Below are 6,000 nucleotides of genomic sequence, written 5' to 3'. Positions count from 1 at the left end.
TGTTATCAAACTGCTCAATCAAAAGAACGGTGTACATCTGTGCAATGAATTAACAAATCACAAAGAACTTTCTCAGAAAGCTTCTTTTAGTTTTTATCTGAGGATATTTTCTTTGTCACTCTAGGCTTCAATTTCAATCCACAATATCCCTTCTTGGATTCCCCAAAATGAGGGCTACCAAACTGATCCATGAAAACTTTCATGAGCTCTATGAGATGAATTCACAAATCACAAAGCAGTACCTAAGAATGATTCCTTCCAGCTTTTACCTGAGGATCTTTCCTTTGTCACCATAGACTTCAATGAGCTCCCAAATATCCTATTGCAGATTACAAGAAAGCAGTGTTATCAAGCTGTTCAATGAAAAGTATGGTGTAACTATGTGAGATAAATTCACAAATCACAAACCAGTTTCTGAGTAAGCTTCTTTCTAGTTTTTCTCTGAATATATTTCCTTTGTCACCATAAGTTTCAATGCACTCTGAAATATCCGATTGCAGATTCCAAGAAAACAGTGTTAGCAAACTCCTCAATGAAAACAACATTGTAATTCTCTGAGATGAATTCACACATCAAAAGCAGGTTCTCAGAAAGATTCTTTCTAGTTTTTATGTGAGGATATTTCCTGTTTCACTCTAGGACCCATTGTGCTCCAAATATCACTTTACAGATTCCACAAAAGCAGTATAAGCAAACTGATCCATCAAAAGAAACATGTAACTCTGTGAGATGGATTCACACATCATGAAGAAGTTTCCCAGAAAGCTTCTTTCTAGTTTTGATCTGAGGATATTTCCTTTGTCACCATAAGCTTCAAAGTGACCAATAATATCTCTCTCAGATTACTCAAAAACAGTGCTACCAACTAATCCATGAATAGAATCCTGTAACTCTGTGAGATGAATTAACCCATCACAAAGCAGATTCTCAAAAAGAATTGTGCTAGTTTTTATATGAGGATGTTTCCTTTGTCTGCATGAGCTCCAATGCACTCCAAAATATGTCATTGCAGATTCCAAGAAAACTATGTTAGCAAACTCCTCAATGACAAGAACAGTGTAACTCTGTGAGATGAATTCACACATCACAAAGCAACTTCTCAGAAAGCTTCTTTCTAGTTTTTGTCTGAGGATCTGTCCTTTTTCACCACAGGCCTCACTGTGTTCCTGAATATCCATTTGCAGGTTCCATGAAAACAGTATTAGAAAACTGCTCCATGAAAAGAAAAGTGTAAATTTTTGAGATGAATTCACACATCACAAAGCAGTTTCTCAGAAAGCTTCTTTTTGGTTTTTGTCTGAGGATATTTTCTTTGTCACCATATTCTTCAATGCGCTCCCAAATATCCTATTGCAGATTCCATGAAAGCAGTTTCAGCAAACTGCTCCAAGAAAAGAATCGTGCTACTCTGTGAGATGAATACACACATCACAAAGCAGTATCTCAGAAAGCTTATTTCTAGTTTTTAATTTGAGAATATTTCGTTTTTCAAAAAAGGCATTAATGAGATCCAAAATATCCCTTTTCGGATCCCCCAAAAAGAGTGTTACTAAATTGCTCCATGAAAAGAATGGTGGAACTCTGTGAGATGAATTCACAAATCTCAAAGCAGTTTCTCAGAAAATTTCTTCCTGGATTTTATCTGAGGATATTTCCTTTTTCACCATAGGCCTCAATGCGCTCTCAAATATACCCTTGAGGATTAGACGAAAACAGTGTTAGCAAACTGCTCCATGAAAAGAAAGGTGTAAATCTGTGACATAAATTCACACATCACAAAGCAGTTTCTCAGAAATCTTCTATCTAATTTTTATCTGAGGATATTTCCTTTTTAACCATATTCCTCACTGTGCTCCCGAGTATCCCATTGCAGATTCTATTAAAAAAGTGTTAGCAAACTTCTCAATGAAAAGAAAGGTGTAACTCTGTGAGATGGAAACATGCATCACAAAGCAGTTATAACCTGAAATGAAAAATAGAAAGAAGCGTCCCAAGAAACTGATCTGACGTGTGCATTCATTTCAGAGAGTTAAAGCTTAGTCTACGTTGCCCACTTTGGAAACTGTCTTTGAGGAATCTGTGAAGGGATATTAAGTGGCTCCTGGAGGAGGCTTGTGGTGAGAAAGGAAACTTCTTCCAATGAAAACTGCAGAGAAGCTCTCGAAGGAACTGCTTTGTGATGTGTGTATTCATCTCATAAAGTTATATCATTCTTTGGATTGAGCAGTTTGAAATCACTGTGTCTGTGGAAACTGGGAAAGGATATTTGGGAATATTCTTAGGAATATGCTGAAAAAGAAATATCCACCGATAAAAACCAGAAGGAAATACTCTGTGAAACTGCTCTAGGTCACATGAAGTCCACTCGCACAGTTAAGCTTCTGTTTTCATTGAGCAGTGCTCCTAACACTGTTTTAGGTTAGTCAGCCTAGGGATACTCGGAAGCGCTTTGAGGCTTATGGTGAAAACGGAAATATCTTCATATAGATACTGGAGAGATGATTTCTGAGGAGCTGCTTTGTGACATGTGCATTCCACTCACAGAGTTATACTGTTCTTCGTATAGAGGATTGGGGAATCCCGTTTGGAGAAAAAGCTACCAGGGAACATTCGGGAGTATATGGACAGTTATGGTGAAAAAAAAAACTCCTCAAACAAAAACTGTTAAGAAGCTTTCTGTGAAACTGCTTTGTGATAGATATGTCTATTCATCTCACAGAGATAAAACTTTCTTTCTATTATGGAGATTTGAAACTGCATCATGGACGGATTAATGAATGGACGTTCAGGAGCACATTCAGGACTGTGGGGAAATATTAGATATCTTCAGATAAAAACTGGAGAGAAGCTTTCTGAGAAAGTGATTTGTGATGTATGCATTCCACTAAGGGGCTTATACCTCTTTTCTCCTACGACAGTATTTGAACACTGTTCCTGTAAAAGTGAAAAAGTGATATTTTGCAGGACTTTGAAGACTGTGGCAAAAAGTCAATTATCCTGCAAACCCAGAAAGAAGCGTTCCAGGAAACTGCTCTCTGACGTGAGGAGTCATTTCAGAGAGTTAAAGCTTACGCTACGTTGCCCAGTTTGGAAACTCTGTCTTTGAGGAATCTGTGAAGTGGTATTAAGTGGAGCCTGGAGGCTTGTTGTGAGAAAGGAAACGTCTTTTGATGAAAACTAGAGAGAATCTTTCGGAGCAACTACTTTGTGAGATGTATATTCATGGTATAGAGTTTCATCATTCTTTGGATTAAGCAGTTTGAAATCACTGTTTGTGTGGAACCTGGGAAAGGACATTTGGGATCGCTCTTAAGAATATGCTGAAAAGGAAAGACCTTCCGTTAAAAACCAGAAGGAAATTTTCTGTGAAACTGCTCTAGGTCACCTGAGCTCCACTCGCACAGTTAAGCTTCTGTTTTCATTGAGGAGTATTCTAACACTGTTTTAGGTTAGTCAGCTAAGGGATACACGGGAGCGCTTTGAGGCTTACCGTGAAAACGGAAATATCTTCAGATAGATACTGGACAGAAGATTTCTGAGGAGCTGCTTTGTGATGTGTGCATTTCACTCACAGAGTTATACTTTTCTTCTCATAGAGCATTGGGGAATCCCATTTGGACAAAAAGCTACCAGAGGACATTCGGGAGTATACAGACGGCTCTGGTGAAAAAGGAAATATCCTCAGACAAAAAATGTAAAGAAGCTTTCTGTGAAACTGTTTTGTGATAGATATGTCTATTCATCTCACATAGATAAAACATTCTTTCTATGACACAAATTTGAAACTGCGTCATGGAAGGATTCATGAAGGGACATTTGGGAGCTCATTCAGGCCTGTGGGCAAATAGGACATATCTTCAGATAAAAACTGGAGAGAAGCTTTCTGAGAAAGTGCTTTGTGATGTGTGCCTTCCACTCAGAGAGGTATACATCTTTTCTCATAAGGCAGTGTTTGAACACTGTTCCTGTAAAACTGAAAAAGTGATATTTTCCACTGCATTGGACACTATGGTGAAAAGTGAAATATTCTGAAATACAACCCAGAAAGAAGCGTTCCAAGAAACTGCTCTCTGACGTGTGCATTCATATCAGAGAGTTAAAGCTTACATTACGTTGCCTAGTTTGGAAACTCTGTCTTTGAGGAATCTGTGAAGGGATATTAAGTGGCGCCCAGAGGCTTGTGGTGAGAAAGGAAACGTCTTCTGATGAAAACTGGAGAGAAGCTTTCGGAACATCTGCTTTGTGATGTGTGTATTCATCTCATAGGGTTAAATCATTATTTGGATTCAGCAGTTTGAAATCACTGTTTCTGTGGAACCTGAGACAGGACATTTGGGAACTCTGTGGAACCTGAGACAGGACATTTGGGAACGCTCTTAAGAATATGCTGAAAAAGAAATACCCTCTGATAAAAACCAGAAGGAAACTTTCTTTGAAACTGCTCTATGTCACGTGAATTACAATCACACAGTTAAGCTTCTGTTTTCATTGAGCAGTATTCTAAGTATTCTAACATTGTTTTACGTTAGTCAGCTAGGGGATACTCAGGAGCGCTTTGAAGCTTATGGTGAAAACGGATATATCTTCAGATAGATACTGGAGAGTAAATTTCCGAGAAGCTGTTTTGTGATGTGTACATTCCACTCACAGAGTTATAGTTTTCTTCTCATAGAGGACTGGGGAATCCCGTTTGGAGAAAAAGCTACCAGGGGACATTTTGGAGTATCTGGATGGCTGCGGTTAGAAGGAAATATCCTCAGACAGAAACTGGAAAGAAGCTTTCTGGAAACTGCTTTGTGATATATATGTCTATTCATCTCACAGAGATAAAACTTTCTTTCTGTTACGTAGTTTTGAAACTGCATCATGTACGGATTCGCGATGGGAGATTAGGGAGCATATTCAGGCCTGTGGGGAAATAGGAGATATCCTCATATAAAACTGGAGAGGCCGGGCATGGTGGCTCAAGCCTGTAATCCCAGCACTTTGGGAGGCCGAGACAGGCGGATCACGAGGTCAGGAGATCGAGACCATCCTGGCTAACATGGTGAAATCCCGTCTCTACTAAAAATACAAAAAACTAGCCAGGTGAGGTGGCAGGCGCCTGTAGTCCCAGCTACTCGGGAGGCTGAGGCAGGAGAATGGCATGAACCCGGGAGGTGGAGCTTGGAGTGAGCTGAGATCCGGCCACTGCACTCCAGCCTGGGCGACAGAGCGAGACTCCATCTCAAAAAAAAAAAACCCAAAAAACTGGAGAGAAGTTTTCTGAGAAACTACTTTGTGATATGTGTATTCCACTCAGGGAGTTATAACTATTTTATCTTAAGGCAGTGTTTGAACACTGTTCCTGTAAAACTGAAAAAGTGATATTTTGCAGCACATTGAAGACTATGGTGAAAAGTGAAAATCTGAAAATAAAACCCAGAAAGAAGCGTTCCAAGAAACTGCTCTCTGACATGTGCATTCATTTCAGAGAGTTAAAGCTTACACCACGTTGTCCAGTTTGGAAACTCAGTCTTTGGGTATCTGTGAAGGGATATTAAGTGACGAATGGAGGCTTGTGGTGAGAAAGGAAACGTCTTCTGATGAAAACTGGACAGAAGCTTTCGGAGCAACTGCTGTGTGATGTCTGTATTCATCTCTTAGAATTAAATCATTCTTTGGATTGAGCAGTTTGAAATCACTGTTTCTGTGGAAACTGAGAAAGGACATTTGCGAACGCTCTTAAGAATATGCTGAAAAAGTAATACTCTCTGATAAACACCAGAAGAAAATATTCTGTGATACTACTCTAGGTCACGTGAAGTCCACTCACAGTGTTAAGCTTCTATCTTCATTTTGCAGTATTCTAACACTGTTTTAGGTTAGTCAGCTAAGGGATACTCAGAAGCACTTTGAGGCTTACGGTGAAAACAGACATATCTTCAGATAGATACTGGAGAGAAGATTTCTGAGGAGCTGCTTTGTGACGTGTGCATTCCACTCAAAGAGTTACACTTT

This window comes from Theropithecus gelada, chromosome 8, assembly GCF_003255815.1.
Source record: "Theropithecus gelada isolate Dixy chromosome 8, Tgel_1.0, whole genome shotgun sequence".
Lineage (NCBI taxonomy): Eukaryota > Metazoa > Chordata > Mammalia > Primates > Cercopithecidae > Theropithecus > Theropithecus gelada.
This window is presented reverse-complemented; position numbering follows the sequence as displayed.